This window comes from Phascolarctos cinereus, unplaced genomic scaffold (genome assembly GCF_003287225.1).
Source record: "Phascolarctos cinereus isolate Bilbo 61053 unplaced genomic scaffold, phaCin_HiC Scaffold_4;HRSCAF=312, whole genome shotgun sequence".
NCBI classification, from domain to species: Eukaryota; Metazoa; Chordata; class Mammalia; order Diprotodontia; family Phascolarctidae; genus Phascolarctos; species Phascolarctos cinereus.
The window spans coordinates 372,142,791-372,164,278 of record NW_027555847.1 but is presented as its reverse complement, the minus strand read 5'-3'; the positions used below and the strand labels follow the sequence as shown (position 1 = coordinate 372,164,278).

General features: G+C 41.5%; 1 protein-coding gene across 3 annotated transcripts in view; it reads left to right on the top strand.

Annotated features, from left to right (window-relative positions):
* MAPK4 (mitogen-activated protein kinase 4) overlaps positions 1-21,488 on the top strand; it is a 220,303-nt gene that overhangs the window by 175,454 nt on the left and 23,361 nt on the right. The window lies entirely within an intron of this gene.

Below are 21,488 nucleotides of genomic sequence, written 5' to 3'. Positions count from 1 at the left end.
GAGGACTCCAATTTGGATGAAATGTAAAGTAGGAGATGAGTTTAGAAATGTAAGTAGAAGCCAGAATGTGTAGGGTTTTGAATGCCAGGATCAGGAGTTTCTACTTTATTCCCAGGAACTGAGATTTTTTTAATGGAAGAGTAACATGGTCAGAGTAATTTAATAGCAAGTTTATTTGGGCAGTGGTGGCATGGGTACAATATTAATGTGTCATTAATCTTACAGTCTCATTCAATGTTTAATCAGTTGTTAGCATGTCCCTTGTGTTCAACAACCTCAGTGCCATTGAACCTAGAGAATAAGTTCCTGAGCTTTGGGATCACATCTCTTTGGGACACTTGGCTCTGTTTAGGGCACCATGCTTAGAGGTACTACATCAATTGCAAGGGATGAGAAAGGGGGTGAGGGAAATTCTTAGCCAACCTCGGGAGGGTTGGGGTGGGAGTAGGGGAAAGAAGCAAGACAAGGAAAGCTGAGGTGATTGAATTGGCCCATACAGAGGGGCCCTATGTAAATGCTCTGGGCTGCATAGACTTATTCATTCTAGGCAAGCAAATAACTTTCAGAAAGGCTTTCCAAAGCCAGCTTACCCCTCATCTTGGGCCCTATTCAGTTGGGGAAAGGCCCTGGATGGCCAAACTGAACCAATCCAACTGAAACGTAGCCCTGGTTTATACATGCCAGTGCCAACCTTGTCTGATTAGGAAATTGAGGGTAAAAGGAAGCATAATTTTAATTTGGGACAGGAAAACGTGGGGAAGAGTGTCCCACTGGTCATGACCACAGGATCATATTTTCGGAAAGGTTGATAAAAATATAGGCACCTGTAGCCTAATTGGGACTATTGCCAGGGGGTCCTGGGTCAGCTATCCTGTCCTCCCCTTTTCTTCTCATATTTTTCATCTCCCTTTCTCTTTTTCTTCTTTTCTTCTCCTGCCTCCTTTTCTTCCTTGCCCAAATCCTGTGTCTCACAATTCTTCCCACCCCATCTAGGCACTTCTTAGCCTGACCAGAGGCACTCAGGGCTGAATCTCTGAACACATCATTTTATTTCCTACCTCCGTGCTTTTGCCCTAGCTGTGCTTCCCTTCCCACCCACCCATGGCAGTATTCTTTCCTTACCTCTGTCTTAGAAATCCTCGTTTCTTTGTGCCTCAGTTCACATACCATCTCCTATGAGAGACTTTTCTCAGTCCTCCCATTCATTAGTGTTCTCTCCCTCCTCAAATAATTGTATATATTCTCTTTTTAATTTTATTTTTAATTTATGGAATAAAACAAGCATTTCCATAACATAGTACAATAAAAAAAAGATGATTGTACATGAAACTGTGAATATACTTTGCACAACTTGCTATTCCTTTCAAATATACAACAAAATTGTCATGTAAATTTCTTTTTTTTCTTTCCTCCCTCCCACACCCTGCCCTAGAATGGTTACCATTAGACACAAATACATACACACACAATCATATATATATATATGTAAAATTATTCTGCACATATTTCTAGTTATCAGTTCTTTTTTTTTTCTTTTTTTTTTCTTTTTGCTAGGCATTCGGGGTTAAGTAACTTGCCCTAGGTCACACAGCTAGTAAGTGTAATGTGTTGTGTGTCTGAGGCCAGATTTGAACTCAAGTCCTCCTGACTCCAAAGCCAGAGTTCAACCCACTTCGCCACCTAGCTGCCCCTAGTTCTTTCTGTAGATGTAGATAGCATCTTTCTTCATATGTCTTTTATAATGGTCAAAATAATTTATTTGCTCAAAGTTGTTATTAAAACAATATTGCAATCATACTTATATATCATTTATATTCTTATCTGTTTAGGCGTCATATGTCCCCCCACACTCCCAGTAGATTGTAAGCTCTTGAAGGTATGAGCTTTCTTTCCAATGCTCTGGACCTGTGCTTTCAATGGTGCAGAGAAATTCCTGATGAAGGAACTGGGCAGCTACTGCACAATGAGACATTGCATGATTTGGGCAGGGTCACACTGCCCGTATATTAGAGGCAGTACTTGAACTCGGATCTTCCTGCCTACAGGGCACTATCCACTACCTTACACAAAGGAGGCACCTGATTGGTCTAAGGAGAAGACCTGGCACCAGCTTGCTGGGAGAAGCGGGGTGGGGCAGGCACATTCTAGCACCCACCTGGCTTTGCTCATCCCAAAGATGGGCCTTTTTGTTTTTGTTCCCTTAATGTCAGCAAGACTTTGCTCTGTATCTGGGAGAAGAAACCAGATTTAAAGACTATCATCTTCCTGTCAGGGACTACAGGATAATGATAATAGAAGCTTACTCATTTTTCTGGGGAAATCACTATGATTTCCATAGCACTTTGCTGCCTTAACAATGCATCCTGCTGGGGGAAACTAACATGTCAGTACTCTCACCCCAGGCCATGGGTCTTCCAGATGGAATGTGCTTCAGGGTTACAGAGGCCATTATATGCATCCTAAAACCTTCATTACCCAGAACCCAACTGAACTTTCAAACAGCCAGGAAATTTTGGCTGCCAGAAAATCACATATTTTTGTTGTTATTGTTCAATTATTTTTCAGTCATGTCTGATTCTCTATGACCCCACTTAGAATTTTCTTGGCAAAGATACTGGAGTGGTTTGCCATTTCCTTCTCCAGTTCATTTTATAGATGAAGAAACTGAGGCAAGCAAGGTTAAATGACTTGCCCAGGGTCACATAGCTAGTCAGTGTCTGAGGCCAAATTTGACCTCGGAAAGATGAGTCTTCCTGTCTCCAGGCCCGGAACTCTATCTACTGTACCATCTCACTGCCTAAAATCATGTATAATTAAAGTTAAATGAGATTTTAAAGACACCAACCAAAATCCTTTCATTTTTTACAGGATGAATTGATTGTATGGAATATAGAGAGATCCTTCACTTTGCAGAAAGATAGTCTTCATGTTTTCTTTAAGTTGTAAGTTTCCCAGAACATTGAAAGTCAGACTCTATTTAGAAAAGTAGAAGGCTTCATTTTTCAATAATGCTTAATACATAAAACACATCCCCATAGAGCAGCCACATTCAGATCAGCCCCATCACCATCACAACAAAACAACAACAACAACAATCATCATAATAATAACAGAATCAGAAAGTTGGAAGGGAATTTTCTTTAGAAGTCATCTAGTCTAATTCAAAGGAGGCAGCTAAGTGGCACGGTGGCCTGGAGTCAGGAACACTCACCTTCCTGAGTTCAAATCTGGCTTCAGACACTTACTAATTGTGTGATCCTGAGCAAGTCATTTAATGCTATTGACCTCAGTTTCCTCATCTGTAAAATGAGCTAGAGAAGAAAATAGCAAACCACTCCAGTATCTTTGCCAAGAAAACCTCATGAGGAATCACAGAGTCAGACACAAATGAAAAAAAAACAACTCAACAAAATTTTTTATTATTATTATTATTATTATTATGCATTCAAAGTGGTTGGCTAGCCTCGACCTGAAAAACTCCCTATGACAAGGGCCACATTACTCCGAGGGCAACCCTTTCAAACAGGTAGCCCTTTGGTACACTGTTAATTAATTATTGGGAAATTTTCTTTACATCAGGCAAAATTTGCCTCACCAAAACTTCTCCCCCTTGCTCCTACTTCTGCCCTCAGGGCCGAGCACAGTGAATCTGTCCCTCTTCCACATGAGGGGTCTTTAAATGGTTGAAGTCAGCACTGTCACTTCCCACATTCTGGACAGCACTGCTCTCCTAATGCAGCCCAAGGTTTGAGTTACCTAGAATTGTTATTCTTTAGACATCCCGGTGTTTGTCTAAGATTCATTCCGAGCCATATGGCGTTAGGAGGCGAGCTTTGGTGTTGGTTTGATGACCATTTGTGGCAGGAAGCAGTGTGGGGTCACTGAAAGACTTCACAGTCTGCCAGATATAGTCCAGCCAGGTCTCCTATCCTACTTATTTGGGCGTCCACGTCTTGGTCCACCTGAAGAGCCTGTCTGAGATTCAATCTGATAAACCCCCTACGTCTTTTTCACAGTATCTAGACATACATCTTCCTTATGGTTCATGTAGAGTTGAATTTATTTTTTAGCCCTACTAGTGAGGACTTTGCATTTCATAGAAATCAGTGCACAGGTATCTCTGTCTGTCTGTCTGTGGGTACAGAGGGTATAAGTTGCTGGGTGCTGGATTTTCAGGCAGAAGACTAGGTTGAAATCCTGGCTCTGCTAAAATCACTTGTATGACCTTGGGCAAGTCACTTAATTTCTTTGGGCCCCAGTTTCCCCATCTGTAAAAAGAGGGGGTTGGACTAAATAACCACTAAGATTCCTTACCACTCTAAATCTAGGAATCTTCAGCTGATGAAAGCAGGGCTTTAAGAAGATTCTATGGAGGGGCAGCTAGGTAGTACAGTGGATAGAGCACTGGCCCTGGAGTCAGGAGGATCTGAGTTCAAATCCAGTCTCAGACCAGATACTTGACACTTACTAGCTGTGTGACCCTGGGCAAGTCACTTAACCCCAATTGCCTTGCCAAAAAAAAGAAGAAGATTCTGTAGGTAATGGTTTGCAAAATGGAGTAGGAGAGAAGGAGTCTGAGAAGGAGAGAAGAGGGGAAGGAAAAGGAGGGGAAAAAGAGAAGGAAGGAGGGCAAGAGAGAGAGAGAAAGAGGAAGAGAAAGAAGAAGGGAGGCAAAGAGGGTAAGGGGGAAAGACAGAGAGACAAGAGAGGCTGCCTGAAGGCAGGAAAACCAGATAGAAAAAAGTCAGTAAGAGATACTGGGCACTTCCTAGTGGTGGCAGTGTGGTATGTTGGAAGGAGAACTGAATTTACAGTCAGAGGACCTGGGTTCAAACCCCAGTTCTACTACTTACTACCTGTGTGACCTCTCTACTTGTGCGAGGGTAAGCAAACCATTTGTGTAGCTAGATGGCTCAGTGAATAGAGCTCTGGGCCTGGACTCAGGAAGACCTGAGTTCAAATCTGGCCTCAGATACTTACTAGCTATGTGACCTTGGGCAAGTCACTTAACCTCTGTTTGCCTTAATCCACTGGAGAAGGAAATGGCAAACCATTCCAGTATCTTTGCCAAGAAAACCCCACAAACAGTACAGTCCATAAGGTTACAAAGAGTCAGACACAATTGAACAACCACAACAAAACAACAACAAAAGAGTCTCTGCTTCCTCATCTCTGAAATGAGATGGTTGGACTCAATGGGCTACAAGGGCCTTTCTTCTCCAAGTCTTTGTATTTAGAGTGCAGCCCCAATCTTCTGTGTGACCTTTGAGAAAGCAGGTGACTTCTCTGTAACATGAGGACAGGACGGTGCTGAGGACTCTCGGGGGCTGGGCCAGCTCCCACCTCCGGGTGAGGAATGAGGTGTGCCCAAGGAGAGACAACGAGGGGCAATCTCGTGTTGCATTACATGGGAGATCCTATGAGCTTAGTACGTGTTCAGAGAATGAAGTGATAAATGCAGTCCTTCATTAATAGGGGGAAAACTCCAGAGAAAAAGGAAAAGCCAGTTAGGAGCCTAGGAACAAACCATTACCCTCCAGAATAAGGTTGACCCTTCGGAAGCCATTTACATCACAGAAATATGGTGTTGCCATCCGATGTCACTTGCAGAAAGGGAAAATACTCTCTTTGTCTGGCTTTCAGAGAATGACTGGTGCTAGCTCCACTGTATTGAGCCTGTTGCCTATAATTATAGTTTGAGAAATCAGTCTCCATAATAGTCCTTTTTAGCAATGTATCTTGTTTACATGAATTATATGTGAGGACCTGCTGAATTAGAGTCATTTTACACAGAGCCCCAGATGGTGGAAGGCAGTGTGTACCAGCACCGGGTGCCAGTACTGGGACAGCTGAGAGGCAGCCGGAGCGGGGTAGCCCCCCTCTTAGGTATGCTCAGAGCCCTCTGAGTTAGTGCTCACCCCCAGAGGCAGGGAGAAGGCCCTGAGTTAGGATACTAAGAGTCAGGAGACAGGACTACTGCTCCCAGTGCTGCCCTGATTGGCCGTGTGACCTTGGACAAAGTGTATCACTTCTCTGTAAAATGAGAGGACGGGACCAAATGACTGGTCTGCTCCAGGGTCAGAGGCTAAGAGGCTAAATGAGGACTAATCATGTTATTACATCTACCAAGGGAACAAGTTGGGGAAGCTAACCACAGTGGAGGCCGTTTATCTTGAGCCCTGACCCACACTCAAGTACAATTGTGGTTTCTTTTACCTCCTTAATCCATTTGAAATGAAGTTCAAATCCTGCCATGGAAATATCGCTTAGAACAAACCAACCAAAAAACCTTAGCAACACAGCTTAATCCAGAGTGACCAGTTTTTCTCTGGACCATTTGGACAGCCCTGAATTATTTGGTGCCTGCATTTAGCTATGGCTCTCCCTGCCCACCTAGCCTTCCCTTCCCTCCTGGAATAATGAGGCATTTCCTAGAGCTCATCTCTTCAGGGAGCTTCAGGGTGCTTAGACCTTCCTTGAATTCTTCCAAGGTGTGATGGAATTAATATAAGGGTGTCCCAGTGGAGGCTGTAATTCTCTATGGGAGCTACAGGTCCAGAGCAGGAGAATGATTTCTCCAAAACCAGTAGTACTGGCGGAGCTTGGTCTAGAACCTAAGAGAGTCTGTGGAATCCAATGTCTGTCAAAACCACAGAACAGAATAAATGATCTGCAGCTTCATCATCGATGGTATGTTTGGCCTCCAGCTAAACTTTTGACCTTCTAAGCCTCTCAGTTAGTGCCAAAGGTTATTTCTGAATCAGAGTTTGGTTTTCACATTAACTCTAAGGTCCCTTCCAGCTCTCAATTTGATCTAAAGGTTTTTGTTTAGTGGGTTAGTTGTGTCTGACTCTTTGTGACCTCATTTGGGGTTTTCTTGGCAAAAATACAAGAGTGGTTTGCCATTTCATTCTCCAGCTCATTTTACAGATGAGGATACAGAGGCAAACAGGATTAAGTGACCTTCCCAGGGTCACACAAGTAGGAAGTGTCTGAGACCAGATTTGAACTCAGAAAGAAGATTCTTCCTGACTCCAGGCCCATCACTCTGTCCACTGCATCAACTCCCTGCTCCTCTAGATCCATAATCCTGTTATATCCACAGAGTTCCAAGATTCCAGGGTAACGGAGAGACCCTGTGCACACTTAAAGCATTCATTGGCTCTGCATGGTTCTGGCAAACAGCTGATTCCTTTCTTCCCCTGGTCAGCCCAGGACCCATTAGAAGCCTTGCCCTCCTCCTCTAATATACACAGGTACCTGCTTTTAGCTGTCCCATTTCCCTGGCACTGGGAAGACCTCCTTTTATTTTTGCTTGCTTCATATTATGCCCATTAACATGTATTAGCACAGTCCCTGCCCTCACCTTGGGAGGAAATGAGCTTTCCTGCAGGTGCTTCCCATCCTCCAGTTCACATCTGGGTCCCACTGTCCTTGCTTAGTTGGTTGATGTGATGTGTCTGGGGCCAATATCGTCCCCTTAGGATAACTGTAGGGGAGTTTTGTTTCGTTTTCATTGTCTACAGCTGCATGAGGAATGCTCCTCAAGAAGAGAAGCATTGTTAACCCTTCCCAATACAGATAGTAGCTAGGCACCCACTATTTGGTAGACGCTGGGAAGGATTAAAAAAAAAAGTGAGACTTTGTCCACATCTCATGGAGCTTACAGGCAGTTAGATTGGCAAAGTAGATAGAACATTGGAATTGGAGTCAGGAAGACTTGTGTTCCAATCCTGCTTTGGACACCTACTAGTGAGAGGCATTGTTTTGCTATTATATTGATAACCAATTATTAAATTGGGATCCAAGCTTTTCTCCTCAATTTCCTCATTAAGGCCCAGCTCCTATAAAAAGTCAGTCTCTGAAGGACATGAGTGATTGAGGAGATTACTCCTAGCCCTCATGGAATATGCTTTTCAATCTTGGGCTGGACCCTACCCAACTAGGAGACGTAACTTCTGTTTAGAGTATAAACAGAATCCAGTCTGGTTGGGTTCTTACCCAGTCTAGGGAAAGGAGCTCCCCTCAATTAGAGTTTAGGGTGACCCAGCTCATGAAGGAGAAAACCAACCAGAGTGGTCTGGATGGAGATGGATCCCCCTATCTATCACTGCTGGAGGCAGTGAGTCTCATGATCAAGCCACATGCTCAGCTAGAGGACCTGAAGACTTTTAGCCACCTTCTCATTAAATGTCCACCAATCAGGGGTGGGTTCCCTTTCAGAAGGGATTTAAGGTGATTCAGAGCCTCCCTTTGTGTCTTTGGTTACTGAGAAAAACCACTGGCCAACAATTTATTGATTGCCAGCTAGCCTAATCAATAAATTGATTATTAATTACCCAGAAACTCTGTCTCTCAGGGTTTTTCATTCATCACACTAGCTATGTGACCTTGGTCAAGTCACTCAATTTCCTTATCTGTAAAATGGGAATAACAGTAGCACCTATCTCTCAGGGTTATAGTGAGGTGAGTTAATATACATAAGTCAAACCTTGTAAGTGCTGTGTAAATGTTAGCTATACATATTCAATATGCACAGATGCACTCTGCATATTCAAATAGAAATTTTGGTGATCTAGAGGATAGCAGGCTGAGCTTGAAGTCAGGAAAACTTGAGTTCCAATCCAACCTCAGACACTTACTAGCCATGGGACCCTGGGCAAGTCATTTATTCTTGATTTCTTCATCTGTAAAATGGGAGGTAATGATAACATCTGTCTCACAGAGCTGTTGTGAGGATCAAATGAGATAAGTATGAAGTTATTATTACGTTCTTCTAGGAATAAGAAAGCATACACAAATAAATATGCTATTAGTATTGTGGAAGGCTTTTGATACAAAGAATTTCAATTTACTTGGTAGACAAGGACAGCCACAGAAAGTTTTCGAGAAAGATAGTGATATGGTTAAACTTATTTATGAGAAAGATTAGTCTGACAGTAGAAACAGTAGGACTTTATGACTCCTTAATTGGAAATGTGGGGCAAGGGAAAGGGAAAAGTTAAAAATGAAGCCTAGATGACTGGGAGAAGGGTGGTACGGTTGACAGACATATGGAAGTGATGAAGAGGATGAGGGGACTTTGGGGAGAAGGGCAGAATTCAGTTTGGGACATGTTGAACCTGAAATGGTGATGGAACATCCCAGGGGAGATGTCTGATGGACTCTTGGAAGTCTAAATTCCAGGGATGGACATGGAGATTTGGGAGTCATCTGCATAGAAATGATAAAGTGGGAGTAAATGAGATTAGCAAAGGAGAGGAGCAGAGAAAGAATAGAAGAAGGCCAAGGTCAAATCCTTAGGGTTAAAAAATAAATCCTTAGAGCACTGCCTACCTTAAGAGGGCAGAAAAAATAAAAGGTACTACCCAAGGGGATAGGAGGTGGGAAAAAAAAAAACAAAAACAAGTTAGAGATCTAAGATGAAAACTGGGAGGGAATAGAGCATTAAACGCTAAGAATAGAACATCCAGAAGGAAAGAGTTGCTATTGTTGTCAGAAGCTACTGGAGAGGTCAGGAAGGATGAAGACTTAAAAGGAGTTAAGTTCTCTTCCAGGGAAAATAAAGTAATAGCAATGTTTTAATTAAAAAGCTAAATTTTCTACCTCCAGAGCTTTGTTCTCCTCATTCTCTGTGTTAGCTCTCTCAGTAGCTCAGGTGGTGGGATTGGGAACCAGGGAGAAGGAGGGAACTCTGGGTAGGAGTAGCAGGGCATAGGGAGGAGTCAGTTTTTCAAGTTCATACTTTTAAGAAGTGAGAATCCTTTGGTAGTAAAATTCTGTGGTTGGGACCAAGAACCAACAGTAGGAAAATATTGGCCTAGTGGTTTCATAGAGTTAATTTACTCTTAAAATGCAAGCAATTTAGCTCCTTACCATAAGAGAATGACTTATGTTTTCCTCTCTCAGCTCTACTAGGTACAATCTCACATTCTTATGGGCAGTAGAGGAGAGATGAATTCTCAATGGGTAGGCACTTTCTCCCTCTGTAGCTGGATAGCGGCCTGACCGCTGGTGTTGGATGGAGAATTGAGCTGAAAAGCTGTTAAGCTTTTTTAATTTTGGAAGAAAAAATTCTCTATCGACTTGGGTTTTGGTTTGTGATTATTGATGCCTTGTCATTTTTTTCTCTTAAATACTGATAATGAAAACTTATATCCCAATTATAAGCATCTTTTCTCCCTTCCCAATTAAAAAGAACATCTCTGAATTCATTTAGGGGAGGGAAAAAAAGGAGACGGAACATGGAGGGAGGTGTCTGGTAGAGTGTCAGATCTCTGTTCTATTCAGCATTTTTATTAATTATTAATAAAATAGGATAGATGACATGTTTAGCCATCAATCTGCAAACATTTCTTAAGTACCTACTATGTGCCAGGAATTATACAATCAAATATATACATGGCATAGGAAGGGTTGTGGGTACACTAGATGAGAAAGTTGGGTTCCAAAGAAATCTTGACAATGTGGAACAGTGGGCTGAAGCAGCAATGTAACAGGAATGACTGAAAAATCCTGGACTTGATTTTGAAAAAGCAAAATGGAACAAGTACAAAATAGGAGAGAGATGATTAGAAAGGGATGATATGTGAAAAATACTCAGAGGTCTTTGCAGTCTTCAAGCTCAATGAGATGACAGTGTGATATGTCAGCTACAAGAGATAATGCCATCTTAGGCTGAGTTAATAGAAGTATAATGCCCAAAAAAAAAGGAGATGATGTTACTGTGGTCAAGCCCTGCTCAAAAGGCTAAGAGCCTCTTCAGTTCTGGGGCTATATTTTAGAAAGATCATTGACAAGCCATGTTATGTCTAAAGGAAGATGACTAGAATGTCGAGGGGACTTGAAGCCCTTCCCTTCTAGGATTAGCTGGAGAACCTGGGAGTTTTTATCCTGTGAAAAAGGGGATGGGGAGTGTGGCAGGAAGAATGATAGGTGTCTTCAAATATTAGAAGGCTTGCTATACATAAGAGGGATCAGACTTGTTTGATGTGGCCACAGAGTAAACAACTAGGAATGATGAGTAGAAGCAATTGGGAGGCAGATTTTGACTCAATATAAGAAAGCCTTCCTAATGATATATTCAAAAGTAGAGGAGGATGTCTTTGGGGTAGTGTGCTCCCTGTCACTTTGAGAAGAAGCTGAATAACTGCTCATCAAGGGTGTTACGGCCTCAAAGGAAGAGTGAGTAGATGGCTTCTGCAGTCCCTTGCATAAATATAATAAACTTCCTGAAAATTAGGATGGACCAAATGGAAATGAAAATCAATGACTGCTCAACACTAAGAGACAATAAGAAATATTAGAACAAAGAAGAGACTGTAGAGGCAGCCAGTGGCTCAGTGGATAGAGCACTGTACCTGGAGTCGGAAAGACCTGAGTTCAAATCCAGCCTCACATAACTGCCTAGCTGTGTGACCCTGGGCAAATCACTTAACCTCTGATTGCCTGACAAAATGGATCCACTGGATTAGAGAAGGAAAGGGCAAACCACCTCAGTATCTTTGCCAAGAAAACTCCAAATGGGGTCACAAAGGGTTGGACATGACTGAAATAACTGAACACCAACCAAAAAAAAAAAACCTTATAAATTATCTTCTGTGGAAAAACAACTGATCTTGAAAACAGGTCAGGGAGCAAGAACTGAAGAATCACCAGCCTCCCTGAAAAGCACAACTGAAAAAAGAAGCCTGTATGCCAAATGTTAAGAAATAATGAGGGCGAAACACCCTCAGGTTCAAAGGGCAAATAAAAAAAGAAAAAGAATGCACAAGTCTCCTCCTGAAAGGAATCCCCAAAACAAAGTTAAGGGCCGTTTTCCCAAAGGGAACAAGTCATTTGCTTGCAGAGTAAGCCCATTAATGAATTAGCACATCCCAGCACAGAGGGGATTCTACTTCTCAGTAAGTGGTAGATAATGTCTGTGACACAGAATCAGAGACTGTCAGAGCTGGGAAAGATCTAAAAGAACAGCTACTCCAATACTCTCCTATTCAGAAGAAGAAACTATAAGAACAATAAATATAAGAGTATTAATAATAATAATAAACAACAACAATAATATGGTAGTTATCATTTATATGGTGCTGACAATATGCCAGGTACTATGCTGAGCACTTTACAAGCATTTTCTCATTTGATCTTCACAACAATCCTGCGAGATGGGTGGTGTTATTATTCCCTTTTTACAGGTGAGGAAACTGAGAGAAGCGGAAATTAAATGACTTGCCCAAGGTCACACAGCTAGTAAATGTCTAAGGTCACATTTGAACTCAGGACTTCCTGACTCCAAACCCAGTGCTCTATCCACTGTACTACCTACAATATTTCTATATTTCTAATGACTACAAAGTACACACCTAATTCACAATAGCTCTTTAGGGTAAGCAACAGAAGTATTATTGGCCATGTTTTGCAGATGAGGAAACCAAAACTTATAAAAGGGAAGTGATCCTGACTGTGGTTCCTTGGTATTTAAACTCCTTTTCCCTTTCTACTCGCAATTTGACCACAATTTTGGCTATGATATTCCTGAGTGTTTTCAGTTTGGGATTTCTTTTAGGAAGTAACCAGTGGATTCCTCTTGTCCTCTGGTTCTGATAAACTTGTATAATTTTGTTGTTGTTTCATTTTGTTTTCTTTTTTGCTCTTTTTTTTAATGATTTCATGCAATATGGTGTTTAGGTGTTTTGTTTGGTCATGGTTTTCAGGGAGAGAGATGATTCTAACATTTTCTCTCTTCAACCTGTTTTCAAAGAGAGTTGTTTTTCATAAAAGGTACCTTTAATTTTTCAATCTTTTGATATTCATTCTCTGAATTCCTGCAGGCTTCAGGCCATTTTCTTGTGTAGAGCTGGACAAGATTGAAGTGTGTTAGTTTTTCTCTTCGGTCTGAAGGGTTAATAAACACCTACTGTGTGCCAGGTCCTGATACAAACTGATACAAAGTGATGCAAAGAAAGTGAAAACAACCTAGTCTGTACTCTCTAAAAAACTCACAGTCTAATGGGGAAGATAATAAGCAAACAACTATGTACACATAGGATACATAAGTAGATTTAGATATAGATGCAGATAAATATATATGCATACGTACACATACGTTGTAAGAAAGAAGAAGAAAGACACTCAGATTAAGGGGGAATCAGGAAAGGTTTCATATAGAAAGTGGGATTTCAGCTGACACTGGAAGGCAGCCAGGAAAGTCAAGCAAGGAGATGGAGAGGGAGAGAATTCTAGGCAATGGGAACAATCAGTAAAAATGTCCCAAGTGGGGAGATGGAGCATTGTGTTGGAGGAACAGCGAGGAAGCCATTTGTATTGGAACACAGTGTCTATGGGGATAAAAAAGGTATAAGAGGACTGCAAAGGTAAGAGGGAAATGGGCTTGATTGGTGTTCTGTCTGGTGCCTTTTAGCTTTTAGGTGGGGTTTTTTGGAAGAGCTGGGCTCTAGGAGGAGTTTTTTTAAGTGTTAACCAAACATCTTTTCAACAATTATTTATTAAATATCTACTATGTGCCAGGTTCTATACAAGACTCTAGAGATACAAAGGCAAAAATAAAACAGTTCCTGCCCACAAGAAGCTTAAATTCTATTAGGGTAAACCACATGCACATAAAAAAGCATATGCAAAATAAATATATGTTAGATGGAGGGAGAGGCACTAACAGCTGGAAAGATCCAGAAAGACTAACTGCTAAAAAGAGTGCTAGTTCAGAAACCTATTTGTATTTCTATAATAGTAATATTTCAGATTTACCCTTCCCTTCCCCCTATCATTAAATATTCCTTTAAACTGCTGGATCCAAAGCCTATGCTTTTATCCCCATATACCATGTTCCTTTACAATGTCTGCCTTTGTTCTCTGAGAGGACATCTGTATGCTTCCTCTTCCCTTTTCTCCATCTTCCCAAACATGGATTGAACGTGATTGGAAAGGAGAGCTTTTCCTAATTCAATCAATTATCAATCAAGTCTCTTTCCAGGGAGTTTTCTTCCATCAAGGATTGGGGGAAGGTGGAAGGGGAGGGCAAGATTTTTCTGGCCAATCCAAACTTTGTTAGCCTGGGGAGTTTATGAAAACTCTGTGACAAGCTGATTTCACTGTCTTTACTGTTTTATGGTCTGTGTTAATTTAAGCAACATAAATAAGACTGTGTGGGGAATGACTAACAGAGGAATAAAAGGGGAGGCTGGGCAAATCATGTTCTTATGTCAGTTTCCCTCTTGCATATCTTCATGGAAATAAATTTAATTCTGTGCCCTTTGAATCAGAGATAAGAAAGTATGGTGATTTGTTGTTTTGTTTGCTTTGCTTTTGTCTTTCCTTGTGCTGCCTTTATTTACACAGATAAAAATTCTACCCTGAGAAGCATAACAGGATTTAGAGCCAGAAAGCTTCTTAGAGGCCATACAGGCCAACCTTTCCATTTTACAAATTTGGAAAACTGAACCCCCGAGAGAGCAACTTGCCAGGATCGGCATTCAAACCTGGATCTGCCCACACTGAAGTTGCTGTTCTTTCTACTTCTCCCTGGGAGAAGAACTAGTGTGCAGCAAAAACCTGCTGTTTTGCTCAAGGTTGTGGAGTTGAATCTCTGCAGAGCCAAAGAATAAGCTGGATTCTAGACTACTGCTTGATTAAGAACTCTTCCAGCCATTACTGTGAAATTCTCAGCAGCTCTTCCCCTGAAACATGGTCAAAGCCCTTGGGAGAGGGGGAGAGAAGCAAGTAGAGAGTGTGAACCAAATAATACTGCACCTACCATCTCTTGCCCCCAACATGTATCTACAGATCGTGTCAAGTTTAAAGGAAGCCCTGAGGAGAGGGGTGTTATATCTCAAAGGGGCAACCCGAGGCTATATGTCCAAGGAAATAAAAGATCACAGTTAAGGAAACTGAGGCTCAAAGTCATGAAGTGACTTGTCCAAGGTCCCACAGGTAGCAAAACTAAAATTTAAACTGAGGTCCTGTAGTTCCAAATCCATCGTTCTGTCTACATCAACAAGCTGCCCTCGATTTAATTGACAGTGGGATGAAGGGAGAGAGGAAAGAAGGAAGGAAGGGAAGGAGAAAGGGAGGGAGGGAGGGAGGAAGGAAGAAGAGAGGGGGGAGGGAGGGAAGGAAGGAAGGAAGGAAGGAAGGAAGGAAGGAAGGAAGGAAGGAAGGAAGGAAGGAAGGAAGGAAGGAAGGAAGGAAAGAAGGAAGGAAGGAAGGAAGGAAGGAAGGAAGGAAGGAAGGAAGGAAGGAAGGAAGGAAGGAAGGAAGGAAGGAAGGAAGGAAGGAAGGAAGGAAGGAAGGAAGGAAGGAAGGAAGGAAGGAAGGAAGGAGGGAGGGAGGGAGGGAAGGAAGGAAGGAAGTTCAAAGAAGCCCATTTGTTCCAGAAAGAATTCTCCCAAAGTATTCTGAATTCTGTAATAAGAGGCTACTCCCTCCATCAAAAATAACATAGCTTTAACCATAGTTTTCTTTTTAATTCATTCTATGTAACTAATCCTGTCTTTCCTAGGGTAGCCATTGCTAACTTGTTTCCCAATCATGTTTTATACCCCCTTCCCACTTTGCTCCTCAATGACTAAAAGACCCTATGAATTACCTGAATCTTGTCAAATAAGACAAGCCTAGAAATCTCAATGAATGGGATCTTCAGAAGAGAAGCCATGCCCAACTTTTCCAGGCCCCCTACTTAGTCCTAGAGCTCCTTCTCTGCCAGGAGTGATGTCAAGACAGGACTGGGTGAAGAGGGAGAATAATGGGAGAGAGCTTCCCAGCTCCCCCCACCTCCCTTTCCTTCCCTTCATTTTCAGTCACTACGGATGTTTGGGTCATCTGCTGAGGTAAGCAGCTTTGTGGTCCTCTCAGAACAGTGCCCATACCCGGTATACTTGGAGCTTGCTTCTGCCTGTCCTTTCATGCCCTACATTCAGACAATGCCCAGCTTGTATCCCTTGTTTATGCCTGATGGATGAGCCAGGGCCCTGGCGCCACCAGCTTGGGAGCTGTGCTGGCCCGTGGGGCCCCCTGTTCAGCATGGGGGTGGGACGGGACTACTCTCTTCCCCCAAAACATCTGAATGCACTGGATCCTTAAGTAAGATGTTCCTCTAATCCAGATGAAGCTGGAATACCCATTGTGCTCCAGACTCTGGCAGATGGTGATGGAGGGTGATCTCTGAGCCCCTGCCTGCAGCCATCAGTAAGCCTTCCTAACTGTTTTGGGCAAGTCACTTCCTAACTGAGATAGTACTTTAAAGATTTATTTAATCTGGAAAAATCCAAGAGAAAGGGCCAGATTTGCTCCCCAGTATTAATGGCATATTTGCCCTTATATGGTACCCTCACACATTTTCCTGGCCATTTGTTATGTCTGTGGCTATCTCAAAACCAGATATTCTCCTGGGTCAGAACTGGCACATTATACATACAGAGTTCAACTAACTTTGACCTAAGTATTAATAATGTCTTGGATTTGCTTAGTGTTTTATGCTTTTTAAAAAGCATTTTCGTAGCCATTGTCTTATTAGACCAATACTAGCTGTATAATAATTTGATTATCAAAATGAAATAAAAACTTCCCTAAGATGTTTTGCTCTCCAAATAAGATATGCTAGCCTGCCTCTAGTCTAATTCAGGAATATTCCTTTTTAGAGAGAGTGTCTAAAAAGTGTTATTATTATGCATTAAAATTAACAAATTTAGATATATATTAGTTATATTTATTTGTTTAATATTGGGTTTCTAATAAAACTTTTTTTTAAATGAATGATTGTTGAGCATCATTTGGAAGACCCCAAGTCCCACCCCAGAGTTTATGGCTTTGGACAAGTCCTCAGATTCTTTCCCTCCTCCCCATTTATCCTATCAGCCTTCCTTTCAGAGGAAGACACATCTATCATTATTTCCAAGGGCAATCTATGACCTTGGTCCCATCCCTCATGGGCCCCCATGGGATCATGCTTTCTCTCCAGCATCTTCACCGTCTGCCTCTTCATTGGCTATGTCCCCTCTTCCTTCAAACATATATCAGTCTTCCTTTGAAAAAAAAGAATTCCATGTAGCCATTTTTAGCTTGTACTTTTTAATCTCTTCATTTTCACTACCAAAATTCTCAAAATTAATTAATTTAAATGTCTATTAATTGTTTTTATTGATATTTATGTTAGCTTTCTAATAAAATGTTTCATTTAAAAATAAAAAGATTGATTATTGCTAAGCATTATTTGGAAAGGTCCCAGCTTCTACCTTATGGTCTATGGCTTTGGACAAGTTCATAAATTCATTACCTCCCTCACATTTGCCCCGTCATAAACTAATATGCCCATTGGTTCCATTTCTGGTCTACCTATTCCTTCTTCAAGCTCTTGCAATCCAGCCTTATCACTCTACTGAAACTGTTTTCTTGGATCACTAATAAGGTAACCACAGCTTAGCAAAAAGAGAGCTGGAGTTAGAGGAACCCAGGTTTACATCCCAGTTCTTCTCATTATTGCCATTTGACCCTGGATAAGTCACTTCACTCTCCAGGTTCCAGGTTCCTCCTCTACAAAATGATAATGATGATGATTCTTGTACTATATGCCTTGTGAGGATGTCGTGAAGCTCAAGAGAGATCATCTGGGTAGAATGTTTGGTCAGTTTCATATAAATGTCAGGTATCATTTTCAGATATTGTCCCTGCCCTCAAGAAGCTTATATACATACATCTAAATAAATAATTGTACCTGAATGTCAATGATAAGAACCATAATGAGGATACATAGTACTGTGGGAATTCAGAGGGAGAAGAGATCATGTCTGACTACGAGAATCAAGAGGTGGTTTTGAACTAGACATTAAAGAATTGTGGATTCATTTATTCATTCAACAAACATGTTTAAGAACCTGTTGTGTACAAAGTCCTTTGGCTAAGCTCCTCATGGAGCTTAACCCAGCAGGAGGGTCAGCCATAAACACCGATAACTACATAACATAATAAGAAGATGTATATGTTGTTATTATTGTTGAGTTGTTTTCAGTCATGTCCAAATCTTTATGACCCCATTTGGGGTTTTCTTGATGAGGATACTAGAGTGGTTTGCCATTTCTTTCTCCAGATGAGGAAACTGAGGCAAACAGGGTTAAGTGACTTGCCCAGGGTCTCACAGCTAGGAAGTGTGTGAAGTCATATTTGAACTCATGTGGATGAGTCTTCCTGGTTCCAAGCTCTGCTGCATCACCTATCTGCTTAAGAAGTATTTAGAAAGGGGCAAAACAAAATGTTGTGTGAAGCCTCAGTAGGAAGGTTCTAACCAATAGAGAGAATTGGGGAAAGCTTCACAAGGGAGGTGGCATTTGAATTGGGCTCTAAAGAATGGGTAGAAACTCAAAAGGTGAAGATGATAGAGTGGGCATGGAGGTATGACCCAAGGCCCAGAAGTGAGAGTGCAGGACATGTCTGGAAGACAGTATAATTTAACTTGATTATAGAGTGCTTGGAGGGAAGTACAAGGCAGTTAGGTGGTGCCATAGTGCACAGAGTGCCTGGCCTGGAGTCAGGAAAGCTCATCTTCATGAGTTCAAATCTAGCCTCAGACAGTTACTAGCTGTGTGACCCTGGGCATGTTACTTAACCCTCAGTTCCTCATCTGTCAAATGAGCTGGAAAAGGAAATGGCAAATCACTCCAGTATCTTTGCCAAGAAAACCCAAAATGGGGCAATGAAGAGTCAGACATGATTGAAATAACTGAACAATAAAAACATGAAGGGATGTAATTTGAGGTAAGGGTATGACAGTAGGAGCTTAAAAAATGTTGATTGATTGATTTATTGAAGGGGCAGCAGTGCCAGATTATAGAAGATCTTGAATACCAGGTAAATGAATGTGAACTTAGTAAATAAAGGGACCAGGTTTTGAGCATCAGAATGAGGTTTTGAAAGGTTTGAGCAGAAGAGTGACGTGGCCAGGTCTATCAAATGACATCATGTATGTAAAGTCTTTGCAAACCTTAACAAGTCATAATATAGAATATCTTCTTTCTGCACAATAAAAATAGCTAACATTTATATAGAAGTTATATAAAATAGCTTATATATAAATGTTAGCTCTCATTTTATTATTATATTATAATTTTTATATAACATATAACATAACATTATATTACATATAATGTTATAATTATTATATTATACTACAAGATCTAGAATTTCTATAACTGCTATATGGATGTTTATTCTCATTATTATATATCTGCATATATTATATACTTACATAATATATTGTCTTATAAGAGCCAACATTTCTATAGAAGCTACAGAAATGTTTGCTCTCATCACCATCATTATTATTATTTTACGATTATGCAGAAGGAAGATTCTTCTGGGAGATGTATGAAGGCTGGATTGAAGGCACCAGAGAGAAGAGAGATGCAAGGACCTAGTAGGAGATTATTACAATAATACTGGTGGGTGGTAATGACCACCTGTGGTAGGGTGGTGGCAGTGGGAATGGAGATGAAAAGATGAGTGTGAGCAGTGTTGCAGAGGCAGAATCAGCAAGACTCATTAACTGGCTAGATATGAGAGGTGAGGGAGAGGGAAGAGTCCAAAGCAACCTAGAGTTTCAAACCTTAGAGACCAGGTAACTGGTGGTGTAGAGAGTTCTAGTTACAGAGATAGAGAAGTAAGGCAAGTAGCAGTAAAGAAAAAGGAGGAAAAGAGGGCATTTCCAGTGGAGAAGGAATAGTATGAGCCAAGACATGGGGATGAGAAAGTACGGGATGTGTTTGGGGAACCGCTAATAGGACAGTTTGGCTTTGGAAGGATCTATGCAAGAGAATAATGGAAGATGAACTTAGAAAAGTGCCATTTGCTCATAGAGCATCTACCTCTCCCCATTTACCTTCCTCCCCTTTCAGTGCCCTCCCCTTGGGATCCCTGGATTGCCCCCTTGCTGCTCGATGCCCTACCCCACACATCCCTAGAGAACAGCGCATGTTATATCTTGCACACATTAGGTATTTAATAAATATTTGCACACAGTACATATTTAATAGACATTTGTTGAATTAAATTGACTTGAACCTTTCCTAATACCCCATTGAAAACTGTGTCTCATTTCCCACCCTCAGGTGACTGATTTGCTAAAGAATGGGGTGGTAGACAAAGTAATGGATTTGGGGTTTGACGATGTGGGACTGAATCCTGGCCACTTCCTATATTAGTGGCTGTGAGGAAAGTCCTTTCTCCCCTCTGAGCCTCTGTTCTCTCCTCTGTAAACAGGGTGGTCTCTGATTTTAGTTCTAAATGCTAGGAAACCCGTTAATTGTTGTTCAGTCATTTCAGACTCTTCATGACCCTATTTTTTTTTTTTTGGTGAAGCTGCTGGAGTGGTTTGCCATTTCCTCCTCCAGTTCATTTTACAGATGAGGAAACTGAGACAAACAGGGTTAAGGGCTTGCCCAGGGTGTGAGTGTCTGAGGCCAGGTTTGAACTCAAGATGAGTCTTCCTGACTCCAGGCCCAGCACTCTGTGCACTATGGCGCCACCTAGCTGCTAATGAAACCTATAGTCCCCAGTAATCTAATTTGTAAAGCAAAGGTGGTTGGCGATGGGTTAATGTGCTATTCTTCCTTTGAAATTTATATTTAACCAGGGGTCCCTATCCAGTAGGGATATTTTTTGAGCCAGGGTGTCCTGGAACAGCCTTTACTTTTATGTCTTTTCTCCAGCTTTGTGCATAAGTAATTCAGGGCTCCATTACCTGCTTCCCCTCCAAATTGGCTCATTCTGCTAACACTGACTGCAAGTTCAATACTCTGCCTCACTGCCAATTCTGGTTGATAGCTCTTCAGTGTTCTCCCTTGTGGCTATTTCTATTCTCTTTTATAATTTCTTTAAAACCCTTTAGAGAAACAAACTCCTGCCATCAACTCCTCATCTAACACCTTTGAGTTCTCTAGTTGAAATTTTAGTTATAACTGAAGTTTGCCAGCCAGATCACTCAGTGCGATGTGTTAAAATTAAGTTAAATGCATTCTGTGTTTGAGAAGAGTTAAATGAATGTGCTTTGTGACTGCTATTTTCCCCGGGCTCGTAGACTTTTTCACTTGCCCCCAGATTCTATCAAACACTTCTATGTTCAATGTACCAGGCCAAGACTCTATACATGACTTCACCCAGTACTGTGACTGACAGCAGATCTGAGCCATGATCCACCAAATGCCTCCAGCTTCCTGCCAATATAACTGGAAGAGACAAAAAGGAGGAGTTCTTCCTATTTCACTCCCACATCTCCTCTGTGAGACCGGACCATTAGAAGTTTGGGAGGGGGCAGCTAGGTGGCACAGTGGATGGAGCACTGGCCTTGAAGTCAGGAGGACCTGAGTTCAAATCTGGCTTCAGACCAAACACTTGACACTTACTAGCTGTGTGACCCTGGGCAAGTCACTTAACCCCAATTGCCTAAAAAAAGAAAGAAGAAGAAGAAGGAGAAGTTTGGGAAGAAGTGT